The sequence below is a fragment of the Phalangium opilio genome, unplaced genomic scaffold (genome assembly GCF_054372755.1).
Source record: "Phalangium opilio isolate 3A_F unplaced genomic scaffold, DU_Popi_V2 ptg000019l_1, whole genome shotgun sequence".
Taxonomy (NCBI): domain Eukaryota; kingdom Metazoa; phylum Arthropoda; class Arachnida; order Opiliones; family Phalangiidae; genus Phalangium; species Phalangium opilio.
In genome coordinates this window covers 7,674,296-7,695,635 of record NW_028324152.1, presented here as the reverse complement: position 1 = coordinate 7,695,635, position 21,340 = coordinate 7,674,296, and the positions used below count along the sequence as shown (strand labels likewise).

Below are 21,340 nucleotides of genomic sequence, written 5' to 3'. Positions count from 1 at the left end.
TGAGATCCCACACCACCGCTCCCGGGTGGGCTCGAACCACCAACCTATTGGTTAACAGCCGAACGCGCTAACCATTGAGCCACGGAAGCTCAGAAATTAAATGTTTGTCACGTATTGTGGATAAGTTTTGACTTTTTACGCTACATCTGAGACCCCACAACACCTCTTCCGGGTGGGCTTGATCCACCAGCCTTTCGATTAACAGTTGAACGCGCTAATAATTGCGCCAAGGAAGCCCAAAAATTAAATGTTCGTCATTTATTGTGGAAAAACTCTGACATTTTACGTTACATCTGAGACGTCACAACACCGCTCCCGGATGGGCTCGAACAACCCACCTATTGGTTAACAGCCGAACGCGCTAACCATTGCGCCACGGAAGCCCAAAAATTAACTGTTCGTCAGGTATTGTGGAAAAACTCTGACATTTTACGTTAAATCTGAGACTTCACAACACCGCTCCCGAATGGGCTCGAACCACCAACCTATTGGTTAACAGCCGAACGCGCTAACCATTGAGCCACGGAAGCTCAGAAATTAAATGGTTGTCAGGTATTGTGGATAAGTTATGACTTATTACGTTACATCTGAGACCCTACAACACCTCTCCCGGTTGGGCTCGAACCACCAACCTTTCGGTTAACAGCCGAACGCGCTAACCGTTGCGCCAAGGAAGCCCAAAATTAAATGTTCGTCAGGTATTGTGGAAAAACCTTGACTTTTTACGTCACTTCTGAGACCTCACAACACCGCTCCCGGATGGGCTCGAACCACCAACCTATTGGTTACCAGCCGAACGCGCTAACCATTGAGCCACGGAAGCTCAGAAATTAAATGGTCGTCACGTATTGTGGAAAAACTTTGGCTTTCTACGTTACATTTGAGATCCCACAACACCGCTCCCGGGTGGGCTCGAACCACCAACCTATTGGCTAGCAGCCGAACGCGTTAACCATTGCGCCACGGAAGCCCAAAAATTAAATGGTCGTCAGGTATTGTGGAAAAACTTTGGCTTTCTACGTTACGTTTGAGATCCCACAACGCCGCTCCCGGGTGGGCTCGAACCACTAACCTATTTGTTAACTGCTGAACGCGCTAACCATTGCGCCAAGGAAGCCCAAAAATTAAATGTTCGTCAGGTATTGTGGAAAAACCTTGACTTTTTACGTCACTTCTGAGACCTCACAACACCGCTCCCGGATGGGCTCGAACCACCAACCTATTGGTTAACAGCCGAACGCGCTAACCATTGAGCCACGGAAGCTCAGAAATTAAATGGTCGTCACGTATTGTGGAAAAACTTTGGCTTTCTACGTTACATTTGAGATCCCACAACACCGCTCCCGGGTGGGCTCGAACCACCAACCTATTGGTTAACAGCCGAACGCGTTAACCATTGCGCCACGGAAGCCCAAAAATTAAATGGTTGTCAGGTATTGTGGAAAAACTTTGGCTTTCTACGTTACGTTTGAGATCCCACAACGCCGCTCCCGGGTGGGCTCGAACCACTAACCTATTTGTTAACTGCTGAACGCGCTAACCATTGCGCCACGGAAGCCCAAAAATTAAATGCTCGTCAGGTATTGTGTAAAAACCTTGACTTTTTACGTCACATCTGAGACCTCACAACACCGCTCCCGGATGGGCTCGAACCACCAACCTATTGGTTAACAGCCGAAAGCGCTAACCATTGAGCCACGGAAGCTCAGAAATTAAATGGTTGTCACGTATTGTGGAAAAGTTTTGAATTTTTACGCTACATCTGAGACCCCACAACACCTCTCCCGGGTGGGCTCGAACCTTCAACCTTTCGATTAACAGCTGAACGCGCTAATCATTGCGCCACGGAAGCCCAAAAATTAAATGGTCGTCAGGTATTGTGGAAAAACTTTGGCTTTCTACGTTACGTTTGAGATCCCACATCACCGCGCCCGGGAGGGCTCGAACCACCAACCTATTGGTTAACAGCTGAACGCCCTAACCATTGCGCCACGGAAGCCCAAAAATTAAATGATCGTCAGGTATTGTGGAAAAACTTTAGCTTTCTACGTTACATTTGAGATCCCACAACGCCGCTCCCGGGTGGGCTCGAACCACTAACCTATTGGTTAACAGCCGAACGCGCTAACCATTGAGCCACGGAGGCTCAGAAATTAAATGGTTGTCACGTATTGTGGAAACGTTTTGACTTTTTACGCTACATCTGAGACCCCACAACACCTCTCCCGGGTGGGCTCGAACCACCAACCTTTCGATTAACAGCTGAACGCGCTAACCATTGCGCCACGGAAGCCCAAAAATTAAATGGTCGTCAGGTATTGTGGAAAAACTTTGGCTTTCTACGTTACGTTTGAGATCCCACAACGCCGCTCCCGGGTGGGCTCGAACCACTAACCTATTTGTTAACTGCTGAACGCGCTAACCATTGCGCCACGGAAGCCCAAAAATTAAATGCTCGTCAGGTATTGTGTAAAAACCTTGACTTTTTACGTCACATCTGAGACCTCACAACACCGCTCCCGGATGGGCTCGAACCACCAACCTTTCGATTAACAGCTGAACGCGCTAACCATTGCGCCACGGAAGCCCAAAAATTCAATGTTCGTCAGGTATTGTGGAAAAACTCTGACATTTTATGTTACATCTGAGACGTCACAACACCGCTCCCGGGAGGGCTCAAACCACCAGTCTTTTGAACAGCAGCTGAACGCGCTAACCATTGCGCAACGGAAGCCCAAAAATTAAATGGTCGTCCGGTGTTGTGGAAAAACTTTGACTTTTTACGTCACATCTGAGACGTCACAACACCGCTCCCGGATGGGCTCGAACCACCAACCTATTGGTTAACAGGCGAACGCGCTAACCATTGAGCCACGGAAGCTCAGAATTTAAATGGTTGTCACGTATTGTGGAAAAGTTTTGACTTTTTACGCTACATCTGAGACCCCACAACACCTCTCTCGGGTGGGCTCGAACCTTCAACCTTTCGATTAACAGCTGAACGCGCTAATCATTGCGCCACGGAAGCCCAAAAATTAAATGGTCGTCAGGTGCTGTGGAAAAAACCTTGACTTTTTACGTCACATCTGAGACGTCACAACACCGCTCCCGGATGGGCTCGAACCACACACCTATTCGTTAACAGCCGAACGCGCTAACCTTTGAGCCAAGGAAGCCCAAAAATTTAATGGTTGTCACGTATTGTGGATAGGTTTTGACTTTTTACACTACATCTGAGACCCCACAACACCTCTTCCGGGTTGGCTTGAACCGCCAGCCTTTCGATTAACAGTTGAACGCGCTAATAATTGCGCCACGGAAGCCCAAAAATTAAATGTTCGTCAGGTATTGTGGAAAAACTCTGACATTTTACGTTACATCTGAGACGTCACAACACCGCTCCCGGATGGGCTCGAACCACCAACCTTTCGGTTAACAGCTGAACGCGCTGACCATTGCGCCACGGAAGCCCAAAAATTAAATGGTCGTCAGGTATTGTGGAAAAATTTTGGCTTTCAACGTTACATTTGAGATTCCAAAATACCGCTCCCGGGTGGGCTCGAACCACCAACCTATTGGTTAACAGCCGAATTCGCTAACCATTGAGCCACGGAAGCTCAGAATTTAAGTGGTTGTCACATATTGTGGAAAAGTTTTGACATTTTACGTTACATATGAGACGTCACAACACCGCTCCCGGATGGGCTCGAACCACCAACCTTTCGGTTAACAGCTGAACGCGCTAATCATTGCGCCACGGAAGCCCAAAAATTAAATGTTCGTCAGGTATTGTGGAAAAACTCTGACATTTTACGTTACATCTGAGACCTCACAACACCGCTCCCGGATGGGCTCGAACCACCAACCTATTGGTTAACAGCCGAACGCGCTAACCATTGCGCCACGGAAGACCAAAAATTAAATGGTCGTCAGGTGTTGTGGAAAAAACCTTGACTTTTTACGTCACATCTGAGACGTCACAAAACCGCTCCTGGATGGGCTCGAACCACACACCTATTGGTTAACAGCCGAACGCGCTAACCTTTGAGCCACGGAAGCTCAGAAATTAAATGGTTGTCAGGTATTGTGGATAAGTTATGACTTTTTACGTTACATGTGTGACCCTACAACACCTCTTCCGGTTGGGCTCGAACCACCAACCTTTCGGTTAACAGCCGAACGCGCTAACCATTGCGCCAAGGAAGCCCAAAAATTTAATGGTCGTCAGGTATTGTGGCAAAACTTTGGCTTTCTACGTTACATTTGAGATCCTACACCACCGCTCCCGGGTGGGCTCGAACCACCAACCTATTGGTTAACAGCCGAACGCGCTAACCATTGAGCCACGGAAGCTCAGAAATTAAATGGTTGTCACGTATTGTGGATAAGTTTTGACTTTTTACGCTACATCTGAGACCCCACAACACCTCTTCCGGGTGGGCCTGAACCACCAGCCTTTCGATTAACAGTTGAACGCGCTAATAATTGCGCCACGGAAGCCCAAAATTAAATGTTCGTCAGGTATTGTGGAAAAACTCTGACATTTTACGTTACATCTGAGATCTCACAACACCGCTCCCGGATGGGCTCTAACCACCAACCTATTGGTTAACAGCCGAACGCGCTAACCATTCAGCCACGGAAGCTCAGAAATTAAATGGTTGTCACGTATTGTGGAAAAGTTTTGACTTTTTACGCTACAACTGAGACGTCACAACACCGCTCCCGGATGGGCTCGAACCACCAACCTATTGGTTAACAGGCGAACGCGCTAACCATTGAGCCACGGAAGCTCAGAATTTAAATGGTTGATTCTTTTTTTTTCCTCTTTTAAATTCCAATAGATATGAAAAAAGCAAACATATTTTCTTTTTTTTATTGTTTTAAAAAGATGAAGGTTAATTTGTCTCACTTAATTTAAATTCGAATTATTATCTAGCACTCTCGGCAACGGCCATATCACGCTGAGAACAACGGTTCTCGTCCGATCGCCGACGTTAGCAGCGTCGAGCGCAGTCAGTTCTTGGGAATACTGCGTGCCGTTGGCTTTTTCACTTTTGTTTTTCTCTTTTAAATTCCACCCGATATGACAAAAGCAAACATATCTTCTTTTTGTTATTGTTTTATAAAGATGAAAGTTAATTAAATTAAAATTATTAACCAGCACTCTCGGCAACGGCCATATCACGCTGAATACAGCGGTTCTCGTCCGATAACCGATGTTAAGCAGCGTCGAGCGCAGTCACTACTTGGGAGGGAGACCACTTAGGAACACTGCGTGCCGTTGGCTTTTTCACTTTTTTTTCCTCTTTTAAATTTTAATAGATATGAAAAAAGCAAACATGTTTTCATTTTGTTATTGTTTTAAAATGATGAAGGTTAATTTGTCTCACTTAATTTAAATTCGAATTATTAACTAGCACTCTCGGCAACGACCATATCACGCTGAATACAGCGGTTCTCGTCCGATCACCGAAGTTAAGCAGCGTCGAGCGCAGTCAGTACTTGGGAGGGAGACCACTTAGGAACACTGCGTGCCGTTGGCTTATTCACTTTTTTTCCTCTTTTAAATTTTAATAGATATGAAAAAAGCAAACATGTTTTTTTGTTATTGTTTTAAAATGATGAAGGTTAATTTGTCTCACTTAATTTAAATTCGAATTATTAACTAGCACTCTCGGCCATATCACGCTGAGAACACCGGTTCTCGTCCGATCGCCCTGGTAGCAGCGTCGAGCGCAGTCAGTACTTGGGAATACTGCGTGCCGTTGGTTTTTCACTTTTGTTTCCTCTTTTAAATTCCACCCGAATTGAAAAAAGCACACATATGTTCTTTTTGTTATTGTTTTATAAAGATGAAAGTTAATTTAATTCAAATTATTAACTAGCACTATCGGCAACGGCCATAACACGCTGAATACACCGGTTCTCGTACGATAACCGAAGTTAAGCAGCGTCGAGCGCAGTCAGTATTTGGGAGGGCGACCACTTAGGAACACTGCGTGCCGTTAGCTTTTTCACTTTTTTTTCCTCTTTTAAATTCCAATAGATATGAAAAAAGCAAACATATCTTCTTTTTGTTATTGTTTTAGAAAGATGAGGGTTAATTTGTCTCACTTAATTTAAATTCGAATTTTTAACTAGCACTCTCGGAAACGGCCATATCACGCTGAGAACACCGGTTCTCGTCCGATCGCCGACGTTAGCAGCGTCGAGCGCAGTCAGTACTTGGGAATATTGCGTGCCGTTGGTTTTTCACTATTGTTTCCTCTTTTAAATTCCACCCGATTTGAAAAAAGCACACATATCTTCATTTTGTTATTGTTTTATAAAGATGAAAGTTAATTAAATTCAAATTATTAACTAGCACTCTCGGCAACGGCCATATCACGCTGAATACACCGGTTCTCGTCCGATAACCGGAGTTAAGCAGCGTCGAGCGCAGTCACTACTTGGGAGGGAGACCACTTAGGAACACTGCGTGCCGTTGGCTTTTTCACTTTTTTTTCCTCTTTTAAATTCCAGTAGATTTGAAAAAAGCAAACTTATTTTCTTTTTGTTATTGTTTTAAAAAGATGATGGTTAATTTGTCTCACTTAATTTAAATTCGAATTATTACCTAGCACTCTCGGCAACGGCCATATCACGCTGAATACACCGGTTCTCGTCCGATAACCGAAGTTAAGCAGCGTCGAGCGCATACAGTACTTGGGAATACTGCGTGCCGTCGGCTTTTTCACTTTTGTTTCCTCTTTCAAATTCCACCAAATATGAAAAAAGCAAACATATCTTCTTTTTGTTATTGTTTTATAAAGATGAAAGTTAATTAAATTAAAATTATTAACCAGCACTCTCGGCAACGGCCATATCACGCTGAATACAGCGGTTCTCGTCCGATAACCGATGTTAAGCAGCGTCGAGCGCAGTCACTACTTGGGAGGGAGACCACTTAGGAACACTGCGTGCCGTTGGCTTTTTCACTTTTTTTTCCTCTTTTAAATTTTAATAGATATGAAAAAAGCAAACATGTTTTCATTTTGTTATTGTTTTAAAATGATGAAGGTTAATTTGTCTCACTTAATTTAAATTCGAATTATTAACTAGCACTCTCGGCAACGACCATATCACGCTGAATACAGCGGTTCTCGTCCGATCACCGAAGTTAAGCAGCGTCGAGCGCAGTCAGTACTTGGGAGGGAGACCACTTAGGAACACTGCGTGCCGTTGGCTTATTCACTTTTTTTCCTCTTTTAAATTTTAATAGATATGAAAAAAGCAAACATGTTTTTTTGTTATTGTTTTAAAATGATGAAGGTTAATTTGTCTCACTTAATTTAAATTCGAATTATTAACTAGCACTCTCGGCCATATCACGCTGAGAACACCGGTTCTCGTCCGATCGCCCTGGTAGCAGCGTCGAGCGCAGTCAGTACTTGGGAATACTGCGTGCCGTTGGTTTTTCACTTTTGTTTCCTCTTTTAAATTCCACCCGAATTGAAAAAAGCACACATATGTTCTTTTTGTTATTGTTTTATAAAGATGAAAGTTAATTTAATTCAAATTATTAACTAGCACTATCGGCAACGGCCATAACACGCTGAATACACCGGTTCTCGTACGATAACCGAAGTTAAGCAGCGTCGAGCGCAGTCAGTATTTGGGAGGGCGACCACTTAGGAACACTGCGTGCCGTTAGCTTTTTCACTTTTTTTTCCTCTTTTAAATTCCAATAGATATGAAAAAAGCAAACATATCTTCTTTTTGTTATTGTTTTAGAAAGATGAGGGTTAATTTGTCTCACTTAATTTAAATTCGAATTTTTAACTAGCACTCTCGGAAACGGCCATATCACGCTGAGAACACCGGTTCTCGTCCGATCGCCGACGTTAGCAGCGTCGAGCGCAGTCAGTACTTGGGAATATTGCGTGCCGTTGGTTTTTCACTATTGTTTCCTCTTTTAAATTCCACCCGATTTGAAAAAAGCACACATATCTTCATTTTGTTATTGTTTTATAAAGATGAAAGTTAATTAAATTCAAATTATTAACTAGCACTCTCGGCAACGGCCATATCACGCTGAATACACCGGTTCTCGTCCGATAACCGGAGTTAAGCAGCGTCGAGCGCAGTCACTACTTGGGAGGGAGACCACTTAGGAACACTGCGTGCCGTTGGCTTTTTCACTTTTTTTTCCTCTTTTAAATTCCAGTAGATTTGAAAAAAGCAAACTTATTTTCTTTTTGTTATTGTTTTAAAAAGATGATGGTTAATTTGTCTCACTTAATTTAAATTCGAATTATTACCTAGCACTCTCGGCAACGGCCATATCACGCTGAATACACCGGTTCTCGTCCGATAACCGAAGTTAAGCAGCGTCGAGCGCATACAGTACTTGGGAATACTGGCGTGCCGTCGGCTTTTTCACTTTTGTTTCCTCTTTCAAATTCCACCAAATATGAAAAAAGCAAACATATCTTCTTTTTGTTATTGTTTTATAAAGATGAAAGTTAATTTAATTCAAATTATTAACTAGCACTCTCGAGAAACGGCCATAACACGCTGAATACACCGGTTCTCGTCCGATAACCGAAGTTAAGAAGCGTCGAGCGCAGTCAGTACTTGGGAGGGAGACCACTTTGAGTATTTCTTCACTATTTTCAAATATAACCACTGAAACCATTATTTTTATACCTTTTGCTTTAATTCAAGCAAATTTAACGATATTCATTAAAAAAACTGTTAAAATTAAATTTTTCAATAAGAAATCGTTGTCACGGATTTTGTATCTTGAAGAAGAAAAACATGCGATTTTTTCGGTACACTTTTGAATGCATTTTTTTCTGGAGAAATGTTTGACCGAATTCAGCTTAATTCCCTATAAAACACCCATAAAAAGTGATTTCATCTCGATTGAACATAATTAAAAATTTACCTCGATTTTTAATAACATTTTCAAAATCGGCGTTTCACGGCCAAAGAAGCATATTTTGAGTAGTTCTTCTCTATTTTCAAATATATTCATTGAATCCATTATTTTTATACTTTTTGCTTTAATTCAAGCAATGTAACGATATTCATTCAAAAAACTGTTAAAATTCAATTTTCAATAAGAAATCGTATTCACGGATTTTGTGTCTTGAAGAAGAAAAACATGCGATTTTTTCGGTACTTTTTTGAATGCATTTTTTTCTGGTGAAATTTTTGACCGAATTCAGCTTAATTCCCTATAAAACACTCATTAAAAGTGATTTCATCTCGATTGAACAATAAATAAAAATGTACCTCGATTTTTAATAACATTTTCAAAATCGACGTAACTCGGCAAAGAAAAACATTTTGAGTATTTCTTCACTATTTTCAAATATAACCACTGAAACCATTATTTTTGTAATTTTTGCGTTAATTCAAGCAAATGTAACGATATTCATTCAACAACCTGTTAAAATTCAATTTTAAATAAGAAATCGTTGTAACGGATTTTGTATCTTGAAGAGAAAAAACATGCGATTTTTTCGGTACACTTTTAAATGCATTTTTTTCTGGAGAAATGTTTGACCGAATTCAGCTTAATTCCCTATAAAACACTCATTAAAAGTGATTTCATCTCGATTGAACAATAATTAAAAATGTACCTCGATTTTTAATAACATTTTCAAAATCGACGTTTCACCGCCAACGAAGCATATTTTGAGTATTTCTTCACTATTTACAAATATATTCACTGAAACCATTATTTTTATACTTTTTGCTTTAATTCAAGCAAATGTAACGATATTCAACCAAAAAACTGTTAAAATTAAATTTTTCAATAAGAAATCGTTGTCACGGATTTTGTATCTTGAAGAAGAAAAACATGCGATTTTTTAGGTACTTTTTTGAATGCATTTTTTTCTGGAGAAATTTTTGACCGAATTCTGTTTAATTCCCTATAAAACACTCATTGAAAGTGATTTCATCTCGATTGAACAATAATTAAAAATTTACCTCGATTTTTAATAACATTTTCAAAATCGACGTTTCACGGCCAAAGAAGCATACTTTGAGTATTTCTTCACTATTTTCAAATATGTTCACTGAAACCATTATTTTTATACTTTTTGCTTTAATTCAAGCAAATGTAACGATATTCAATCAAAAAACTGTTAAAATTAAATTTTTCAATAAGAAATCGTTGTCACGGATTTTGTGTCTTGAAGAAGATAAACATGCGATTTTTTCGGTACTTTTTTGAATGCATTTTTTTCTGGAGAAATTTTTGACCGAATTCAGCTTAATTCCCTATAAAACACTCATTAAAAGTGATTTCATCTCGATTGAACAATAAATAAAAATGTACCTCGATTTTTAATAACATTTTCAAAATCGACGTAACTCGGCCAAAGAAAAACATTTTGAGTATTTCTTCACAATTTTCAAATATAACCACTGAAACCATTATTTTTGTAATTTTTGCGTTAATTCAAGCAAATGTAACGATATTCATTCAACAACCTGTTAAAATTCAATTTTAAATAAGAAATCGTTGTCACGGATTTTGTATCTTGAAGAGAAAAAACATGCGATTTTTTCGGTACACTTTTAAATGCATTTTTTTCTGGAGAAATGTTTGACCGAATTCAGCTTAATTCCCTCTAAAACACTCAATAAAAGTGATTTCATCTCGATTGAACAATAATTAAAAATGTACCTCGATTTTTAATAACATTTTCAAAATCGACGTTTCACCGCCAACGAAGCATATTTTGAGTATTTCTTCACTATTTACAAATATATTCACTGAAACCATTATTTTTATACTTTTTGCTTTAATTCAAGCAAATGTTACGATATTCAATCAAAAAACTGTTAAAATTAAATTTTTCAATAGGAAATCGTTGTCACGGATTTTGTATCTTGAAGAAGAAAAACATGCGATTTTTTCGGTACTTTTTTGAATGCATTTTTTTCTCGAGAAATTTTTGACCGAATTCTGTTTAATTCCCTATAAAACACTCATTGAAAGTGATTTCATCTCGATTGAACAATAATTAAAAATTTACCTCGATTTTTAATAACATTTTCAAAATCGACGTTTCACGGCCAAAGAAGCATATTTTGAGTATTTCTTCACTATTTTCAAATATAACCACTGAAACCATTATTTTTGTAATTTTTGCGTTAATTCAAGCAAATGTAACGATATTCATTCAACAACCTGTTAAAATTCAATTTTAAATAAGAAATCGTTGTCACGGATTTTGTATCTTGAAGAGAAAAAACATGCGATTTTTTCGGTACACTTTTAAATGCATTTTTTTCTGGAGAAATGTTTGACCGAATTCAGCTTAATTCCCTCTAAAACACTCAATAAAAGTGATTTCATCTCGATTGAACAATAATTAAAAATGTACCTCGATTTTTAATAACATTTTCAAAATCGACGTTTCACCGCCAACGAAGCATATTTTGAGTATTTCTTCACTATTTACAAATATATTCACTGAAACCATTATTTTTATACTTTTTGCTTTAATTCAAGCAAATGTTACGATATTCAATCAAAAAACTGTTAAAATTAAATTTTTCAATAGGAAATCGTTGTCACGGATTTTGTATCTTGAAGAAGAAAAACATGCGATTTTTTCGGTACTTTTTTGAATGCATTTTTTTCTCGAGAAATTTTTGACCGAATTCTGTTTAATTCCCTATAAAACACTCATTGAAAGTGATTTCATCTCGATTGAACAATAATTAAAAATTTACCTCGATTTTTAATAACATTTTCAAAATCGACGTTTCACGGCCAAAGAAGCATACTTTGAGTATTTCTTCACTATTTTCAAATATGTTCACTGAAACCATTATTTTTATACTTTTTGCTTTAATTCAAGCAAATGTAACGATATTCAATCAAAAAACTGTTAAAATTAAATTTTTCAATAAGAAATCGTAGTCACGGATTTTGTATCTTGAAGAAGAAAAACATGCGATTTTTTCGGTACTTTTTTGAATGCATTTTTTTCTGGAGAAATTTTTGACCGAATTCAGCTTAATTCCCTATAAAACACTCATTAAAAGTGATTTCATCTCGATTGAACAATAAATAAAAATGTACCTCGATTTTTAATAACATTTTCAAAATCGACGTTTCACGGCCAAAGAAGCATATTTTGAGTATTTCTTCACTATTTTCAAATATAACCACTGAAACCATTATTTTTATACTTTTTGCTTTAATTCAAGCAAATGTAACGATATTCAATCAAAAAACTGTTAAAATTAAATTTTTCAATAAGAAATCGTTGTCACGGATTTTGTATCTTGAAGAAGAAAAACATGCGATTTTTTCGGTACTTTTTTGAATGCATTTTTTTCTGGAGAAATTTTTGACCGAATTCAGCTTAATTCCCTATAAAACACTCATTGAAAGTGATTTCATCTCGATTGAACAATAATTAAAAATGTACCTCGATTTTTAATAACATTTTCAAAATCGTTGAGCCCTCCCGGGAGCGGTGTTGTGACGTCTCAGATGTAACGTAAAATGTCAGAGTTTTTCCACAATCCCTGACGAACATTTAATTTTTTGGCTTCCGTGGCGCAATGGTTAGCGCGTTCGGCTGTTAACCCATAGGGTGGTGGTTCGACCCCATCCGGGAGCGGTGTTGTGAGGTCTCAGATGTGACGTAAAAAATCAAGGTTTTTACATAATACCTGACCAGCGTTTAACTTTTGGGCTTCCGTGGCGCAATGGTTAGCGCGTTCGGCTGTTAACCAATAGGTTGGTGGTTCGAGCCCATCCGGGAGCGGTGTTGTGAGGTCTCAGTTGTGACGTAAAAAGTCAAGGTTTTTACACAATACCTGACGAGCATTTAACTTTTGGGCTTCCGTGGCGCAATGGTTAGCGCGTTCGGCTGTTAACCAATAGGTTGGTGGTTCGACCCCATCCGGGAGCGGTGTTGTGAGGTCTCAGATGTGACGTAAAAAATCAAGGTTTTTACATAATACCTGACGAGCGTTTAACTTTTGGGCTTCCGTGGCGCAATGGTTAGCGCGTTCGGCTGTTAACCAATAGGTTGGTGGTTCGAGCCCATCCGGGAGCGGTGTTGTGAGGTCTCAGATGTGACGTAAAAAGTCAAGGTTTTTACACAATACCTGACGAGCATTTAACTTTTGGGCTTCCGTGGCGCAATGGTTAGCGCGTTCGGCTGTTAACCAATAGGTTGGTGGTTCGAGCCCATCCGGGAGAGGTGTTGTGAGGTCTCAGATGTGACGTAAAAAGTCAAGGTTTTTACACAATACCTGACGAGCATTTAACTTTTGGGCTTCCGAGGCGCAATGGTTAGCGCGTTCGGCTGTTAACCAATAGGATGGTGGTTCGAGCCCATCCGGGAGCGGTGTTGTGAGGTCTCAGATGTGACGTAAAAAGTCATGGTTTTTGCACAATACCTGACGGGCATTTAGCTTTTGTGCTTCCGTGGCGCAATGGTTAGCGCGTTCGGCTGTTAACCAATAGGTTGGTGGTTCGAGCCCATCCGGGAGCGGTGTTGTGGGATCTCAAATGTAACGTAGAAAGCCAAAGTTTTTCCACAATACGTGACGACCATTTAATTTCTGAGCTTCCGTGGCTCAATGGTTAGCGCGTTCGGCTGTTAACCAATAGGTTGGTGGTTCGAGCCCATCCGGGAGCGGTGTTGTCAGGTCTCAGAAGTGACGTAAAAAGTCAAGGTTTTTCCACAATACCTGACGAACATTTAATTTTTGGGCTTCCTTGGCGCAATGGTTAGCGCGTTCGGCTGTTAACCGAAAGGTTGGTGGTTCGAGCCCATCCGGAAGAGGTGTTGTAGGGTCTCAGATGTAGCGTAAAAAGTCATAACTAATCTACAATACCTGACAACCATTTAATTTCTGAGCTTCCGTGGCTCAAAGGTTAGCGCGTTCGGCTGTTAACCAATAGGTGTGTGGTTCGAGCCCATCCGGGAGCGGTGTTGAGACGTCTCAGATGTGACGTAAAAAGTCAAGGTTTTTTCCACAACACCTGACGACCATTTAAAATCTGAGCTTCCGTGGCTCAATGGTTAGCGTATTCGGCTGCTAACAAATAGGTTGGTGGTTCGAGCCCACCCGAGAGCGGTGTTTTGGGATCTCAAATGTAACGTTGAAAGCCAAAATTTTTCCACAATAACTGACGACCATTTAATTTTTGGGCTTCCGTGGCGCAATGGTCAGCGCGTTCAGCTGTTAACCGAAAGGTTGGTGGTTCGAGCCCATCCGGGAGCGGTGTTGTGACGTCTCAGATGTAACGTAAAATGTCAGAGTTTTTCCACAATACCTGACGAACATTTAATTTTTGGGCTTCCGTGGCGCAATTTTTAGCGCGTTCAACTGTTAATCGAAAGGCTGGTGGTTCAAGCGCACCCGGAAGAGGTGTTGTGGGGTCTCAGATGTAGCGTAAAAAGTCAAAACTTATCCACAATACGTGACAACCATTTAATTTCTGAGCTTCCGTGGCTCAATGGTTAGCGCGTTCGGCTGTTAACCAATAGGTTGGTGGTTCGAGCCCACCCGGGAGCGGTTGGTGTAGGATCTCAAATGTAACGTAGAAAGCCAAAGTTTTGCCACAATACCTGACGACCATTAAATTTTTGGGCTTCCGTGGCGCAATGGTTAGCGCGTTCGGCTGTTAACCAATAGGTTGGTGGTTCGAGCCCATCCGGGAGCGGTGTTGTGAGATCTCAGATGTAACGTAAAATGTCAGTATTTTTCCACAATACCTGACGAACATTTAATTTTTGGGCTTCCGTGGCGCAATGATTAGCGCGTTCAGCTGTTAATCGAAAGGTTGAAGGTTCGAGCCCACCCGGGAGAGGTGTTGTGGGGTCTCAGATGTAGCGTAAAAAGTCAAAACTTTTCCACAATACGTGACAATCATTTAATTTCTGAGCTTCCGTGGCTCAATGGTTAGCGCGATCGGCTGTTAACCAATAGGTTGGTGGTTCGAGCCCATCCGGGAGCGGTGTTGTGAGGTCTCAGATGAGACGTAAAAAGTCAAGGTTTTTACACAATACCTGACGAGCATTTAACTTTGGGCTTCCGTGGCTCAATGGTTAGCGCGTTCGGCTGTTAACCAATAGGTTGGTGGTTCGAGACCATCCGGGAGCGGTGTTGTGACGTCTCAGATGTAGCGTAAAAAGTCAAAACTTTTCCACAATACGTGACAACCATTTAATTTCTGAGCTTCCGTGGCGCAATGGTTATCGCGTTCAGCTGCTATTCAAAAAACTGGTGGTTTGAGCCCTCCCGGGAGCGGTGTTGTGACGTCTCAAATGTAACATAAAATGTCAGAGTTTTTCCACAATACCTGTCGAACATTGAATTTTTGGGCTTCCGTGGCGCAATGCTTAGCGCGTTCAGCTGTTAATCGAAAGGTTGGTGGTACGAGCCCACCCGGGAGAGGTGTTGTGGGGTCTCAGATGTAGCGTAAAAAGTCAAAACTTTTCCACAATACGTGACAACCATTTAATTTCTGAGCTTCCGTGGCTCAATGATTAGCGCGTTCGGCTGTTAACCAATAGGTTGGTGGTTCGAGCCCACCCGGGAGCGGTGTTGTGGGATCTCAAATGTAACGTAAAAATTCAAGGTTTTTCCACAATACCTGACGAACATTTAATTTTTGGGGTTCCTTGGGGCAATGGTTAGCTCGTTTGGCTGTTAACCGAAAGGTTGGTGGTTCGATGCCAACCGGGAGAGGTGTTGTAGGGTATCAGATATAACGTAATAAGTCATAACTTATCCACAATACCTGACAACCATTTAATTTCTGAGCTTCCGTGGCTCAATGGTTATCGCGTTCGGCTGTTAACCAATAGATTTGTGGTTCGAGCCCATCCGGGATGCGGTGTTGTGAGGTCTCAGATGTAACGTAAAATGTCAGAGTTTTTCACAATACCTGACGAACATTTAATTTTTGGGCTTCCGTGGCGCAATGATTAGCGCGTTTAGCTGTTAATCGAAAGGTTGAAGGTTCGAGCCCACCCGGGAGAGGTGTTGTGGGGTCTCAGATGTAGCGTAAAAAGTCAAAACTTTTCCACAATACGTGACAACCATTTAATTTCTGAGCTTCCGTGGCTCAATGGTTAGCGCGTTCGGCTGTTAACCAATAGGTTGGTGGTTCGAGCCCATCCGGGAGCGGTGTTGTGAGGTCTCAGATGTTTCGTAAAAAGTCAAGGTTTTTACACAATACCTGACGAGCATTTAACTTTGGGCTTCCGTGGCTCAATGGTTAGCGCGTTCGGCTGTTAACCAATAGGTTGGTGGTTCGACCCCATCCGGGAGCGGTGTTGTGAGGTCTCAGATGTAACGTAAAATGTCAGAGTTTTTCCACAATACCTGACGAACATTTAATTTTTGGGTTTCCGTGACGCAATGATTAGCGCGTTCAGCTGTTAATCGAAAGGTTGAAGGTTCGAGCCCACCCGGGAGAGGTGTTGTGGGGTCTCAGATGTAGCGTAAAAAGTCAAAACTTTTCCACAATACGTGACAACCATTTAATTTCTGAGCTTCCGTGGCTCAATGGTTAGCGCGTTCAGCTGTTAACCAATAGGTTGGTGGTTCGAGCCCATCCGGGAGCGGTATATTGACGTCTCAGATGTGACGTTAAAAGTCAAGGTTTTTCCAAAATACATGACGACCATTTAATTTTTGGGCTTCCGTGGCGCAATGGTTAGCGCGTTCAGCTGCTATTCAAAAGACTGGTGGTTTGAGCCCTCCCGGGAGCGGTGTTGTGACGTCTCAAATGTAACATAAAATGTCAGAGTTTTTCCACAATACCTGTCGAACATTGAATTTTTGGGCTTCCGTGCGCAATGATTAGCGCGATCAGCTGTTAATCGAAAGGTTGGTGGTACGAGCCCACCCGGGAGAGGTGTTGTGGGGTCTCAGATGTAGCGTAAAAGGTCATAACTTTTCCACAATACGTGACAACCATTTAATTTCTGAGCTTCCGTGGCTCAATGGTTAGCGCGTTCGGCTGTTAACCAATAGGTTGGTGGTTCGAGCCCATCCGGGAGCGGTGTTGTGAGGTCTCAGATGTGACGTAAAAAGTCAAGGTTTTTACACAATACCTGACGAGCATTTAACTTTGGGCTTCCGTGGCTCAATGGTTAGCGCGTTCGGCTGTTAACCAATAGGTTGGTGGTTCGACCCCATCCGGGAGCGGTGTTGTGAGGTCTCAGATGTAACGTAAAATGTCAGAGTTTTTCCACAATACCTGACGAACATTTAATTTTTGGGTTTCCGTGACGCAATGATTAGCGCGTTCAGCTGTTAATCGAAAGGTTGAAGGTTCGAGCCCACCCGGGAGAGGTGTTGTGGGGTCTCAGATGTAGCGTAAAAAGTCAAAACTTTTCCACAATACGTGACAACCATTTAATTTCTGAGCTTCCGTGGCTCAATGGTTAGCGCGTTCAGCTGTTAACCAATAGGTTGGTGGTTCGAGCCCATCCGGGAGCGGTATATTGACGTCTCAGATGTGACGTTAAAAGTCAAGGTTTTTCCAAAATACATGACGACCATTTAATTTTTGGGCTTCCGTGGCGCAATGGTTAGCGCGTTCAGCTGCTATTCAAAAGACTGGTGGTTTGAGCCCTCCCGGGAGCGGTGTTGTGACGTCTCAAATGTAACATAAAATGTCAGAGTTTTTCCACAATACCTGTCGAACATTGAATTTTTGGGCTTCCGTGCGCAATGATTAGCGCGATCAGCTGTTAATCGAAAGGTTGGTGGTACGAGCCCACCCGGGAGAGGTGTTGTGGGGTCTCAGATGTAGCGTAAAAGGTCATAACTTTTCCACAATACGTGACAACCATTTAATTTCTGAGCTTCCGTGGCTCAATGGTTAGCGCGTTCGGCTGTTAACCAATAGGTTAGTGGTTCGAGCCCATCCGGGAACGGTGTTGTGAGGTCTCAGATGTGACGTAAAAAGTCAAGGTTTTTACACAATACCTGACGAGCATTTAATTTTTGGGCTTCCGTGGCGCAATGGTTAGCGCGTTCGGCTGTTAACCAATAGGTTGGTGGTTCGGCCCCTGTTTGTCGTAGAGCCGAGATATTAAGCAAAATGTTCGTCAACTTTGGTATCGTCTCACTTATTTTTATTATTTTACTTATGATTTTTGCACTAAACTTTGGAGGCTCATAACTCTTGTTCTACAAGAGATACTGGGATCTCCTTTGGATATGTTATAGTACTCTTTGCTCCCCATACAAGGATACTTTAAACTTGAGGCTACCGCAATATCGTCGTCAACTTATTTTTTGTCTCACTTATTGTTAGAAGGTTACTTTTGATTTTTGAAAATAAATTTTGCAGGCTCGTAACTCTGTTTCTACTGGAGATACGGGGATGTCCTTTGAGTATGTTATAGACCAATTTGTCCTTCATCTAGCCATACCAAGTATTAGGGCTACGACAAACAGAAGTCGAGTAATTAAGCTAATCGTAAACAAACAAACCCCCTCCATAGGAAATACATTAGACTAAATTCTGGAGGCTCGTAACTCTGGTTCTACCAGAGATACGGGGATGTAAATAATGTGACCTTGACACAAATGTTCGGATAATTATAAAAAAAAACTTCGCGGTTTCGAACCTGTGGCCTTCCGGGAGTGAGGCGGATGCGATAACCGCTACACTAAAGATATGTTATTATTTTTAATCGAAAGAACAGGGTCAAGTAATTAAGCAATACGTGAACAAACAAACCCCTCCATAGGAAATGCATTAGACTATACTTTGCAGGCTCGTAAGTCTGTTTCTACTGGAGATACGGGGATTTCCTTTGAGTATGTTATAGTCCAATTTGTCCCCCATCTAACCATACTAAAAACATTGAGCTACGACAAACAAGGGCCGAGATATTAAGCAAAATGTTCGTCAACTTTGGTATCGTCTCACTTATTTTTATTATGTTACTTATGATTTTTGCACTAAACTTTGGAGGCTCATAACTCTTGTTCTACAAGAGATACTGGGATCTCCTTTGGATATGTTATAGTACTCTTTGCTCCCCATACAAGGATACTTTAAACTTGAGGCTACCTCAATATCGTCGTCAACTTATTTTTTGTCTCACTTATTGTTAGAAGGTTACTTGCATTTCCTTTGGACGGGTTGTTTGTTTTAGTGTAGCGGTTATGGCATCCGCCTCACTCCCGGAAGGCCACAGGTTCGAAACCGCGAAGTTTTTTTTTATAATTATCCGAACATTTGTGTCAAGGTCACATTATTTACATCCCCGTATCTCTGGTAGAACCAGAGTTACGAGCCTCCAGAATTTAGTCTAATGTATTTCCTATGGAGGGGTTTGTTTGTTTACGATTAGCTTAATTACTCGACTACTGTTTGTCGTAGCTCAATGTTTTTAGTATGGTTAGATGGGGGACAAATTGGACTATAACATACTCAAAGGACATCCCCGTATCTACAGTAGAAACAGATTTACGAGCCTGCAAAATATAGTCTAATGCATTTTCTATGGAGGGGTTTGTTTGTTCGCGTATTGCTTAATTACTTGACCCTGTTCTTTCGATTAAAAATAATAACATATCTTTAGTGTAGCGGTTATCGCATCCGCCTCACTCCCGGAAGGCCACAGGTTCGAAACCGCGAGGTTTTTTTTTTTGCTTGGAACATGCAAAGACCTTTATAATTATCCGAACATTTGTGTCAAGGTCACATTATTTACATCCCCGTATCTCTGGTAGAACCAGAGTTACGAGCCTCCAGAATTTAGTCTAATGTATTTCCTATGGAGGGGTTTGTTTGTTTACGATTAGCTTAATTACTCGACTACTGTTTGTCGTAGCCCTAATTCTTAGTATGGCTAGATGGGGGACAAATTGGTCTATAACATACTCAAAGGACATCCCCGTATCTCCAGTAGAAACAGAGTTACGAGCCTGCAAAGTTTATTTTCAAAAATCAAAAGTAACCTTCTAACAATAAGTGAGACAAAAAGTAAGTTGACGACGATATTGAGGTAGCCTCAAGTTTAAAGTATCCTTGTATGGGGAGCAAAGAGTACTATAACATATCCAAAGGAGATCCCAGTATCTCTTGTAGAACAAGAGTTATGAGCCTCCAAAGTTTAGTGCAAAAATCATAAGTAACATAATAAAAATAAGTGAGACGATACCAAAGTTGACGAACATTTTGCTTAATATCTCGGCCCCTGTTTGTCGTAGCTCAATGTTTTTAGTATGGTTAGATGGGGGACAATTTGGACTATAACATATCCTAAGGACATCCCCGTATCTCTAGTAAACACAGAGTTATGGGCCTGCAAAGCATAGTCTAATGCATTTCCTTTGGACGGGTTGTTTGTTTACGTTTAGCTTAATTACTCGGCCCCTGTTTTTCGTAGCTCAATGTTTTTAGTATGGTTAGATGGGGGACAAATTGGAATATAACATACTCAAAGGACATCGCCGTATCTACAGTAGAAACAGAGTTACGAGCCTCCAGAATTTAGTCTAATGTATTTCCTATAATCCAATTTGTCCCCCATCTAACCGTACTAAAAACATTGAGCTACGACAAACAGTAGTCGAGTAATTAAGCTAATCGTAAACAAACAAACCCCTCATAGGAAATCCATTAGACTAAATTCTGGAGGCTCGTAACTCTGGTTCTACCAGAGATACGGGGATGTAAATAATGTGACCTTGACACAAATGTTCGGATAATTATAAAAAAAAACTTCGCGGTTTCGAACCTGTGGCCTTCCGGGAGTGAGGCGGATGCGATAACCGCTACACTAAAGATATGTTATTATTTTTAATCGAAAGAACAGGGTCAAGTAATTAAGCAATACATGAACAAACAAACCCCTCCATAGAAAATGCATTAGACTATACTTTGCAGGCTCGTAACTCTGTTTCTACTGTAGATACGGCGATGTCCTTTGAGTATGTTATATTCCAATTTGTCCCCCATCTAACCATACTAAAAACATTGAGCTACGAAAAACAGGGGCCGAGTAATTAAGCTAAACGTAAACAAACAACCCGTCCATAGGAAATACATTAGACTAAATTCTGCAGGCTCGTAAATCTGTTTCTACTGTAGATACGGGGATGTCCTTTGAGTATTTTATAGTCCAATTTGTCCCCCATCTAACCATACTAAAAACATTGAGCTACGAAAAACAGGGGCCGAGTAATTAAGCTAAACGTAAACAAACAACCCGTCCAAAGGAAATGCATTAGACTATGCTTTGCAGGCCCATAACTCTGTGTTTACTAGAGATACGGGGATGTCCTTAGGATATGTTATAGTCCAAATTGTCCCCCATCTAACCAT

At 41.0% G+C, this 21,340-nt stretch overlaps 1 non-coding gene and 8 pseudogenes across 1 annotated transcript; 8 read left to right on the top strand and 1 right to left on the bottom strand.

Annotated features, from left to right (window-relative positions):
- Positions 1-750: 750 nt before the first annotated feature.
- On the bottom strand, positions 751-823 carry TRNAT-GGU (transfer RNA threonine (anticodon GGU)). Its single transcript has one exon. It is a non-coding gene; the product is annotated as a tRNA-Thr (tRNA).
- A 4,348-nt stretch (positions 824-5,171) lies between these two features.
- Positions 5,172-5,290, top strand: LOC149701494 (5S ribosomal RNA; annotated as a pseudogene).
- Positions 5,291-5,427: 137 nt separating this feature from the next.
- Positions 5,428-5,546, top strand: LOC149701493 (5S ribosomal RNA; annotated as a pseudogene).
- A 349-nt stretch (positions 5,547-5,895) lies between these two features.
- Positions 5,896-6,014, top strand: LOC149701492 (5S ribosomal RNA; annotated as a pseudogene).
- Positions 6,015-6,374: 360 nt separating this feature from the next.
- On the top strand, positions 6,375-6,493 carry LOC149701491 (5S ribosomal RNA; annotated as a pseudogene).
- A 362-nt stretch (positions 6,494-6,855) lies between these two features.
- On the top strand, positions 6,856-6,974 carry LOC149701490 (5S ribosomal RNA; annotated as a pseudogene).
- A 137-nt stretch (positions 6,975-7,111) lies between these two features.
- LOC149701489 (5S ribosomal RNA) lies at positions 7,112-7,230 on the top strand (annotated as a pseudogene).
- Positions 7,231-7,579: 349 nt separating this feature from the next.
- LOC149701488 (5S ribosomal RNA) lies at positions 7,580-7,698 on the top strand (annotated as a pseudogene).
- Positions 7,699-8,058: 360 nt separating this feature from the next.
- On the top strand, positions 8,059-8,177 carry LOC149701487 (5S ribosomal RNA; annotated as a pseudogene).
- The last annotated feature ends 13,163 nt before the right edge of the window (positions 8,178-21,340 follow it).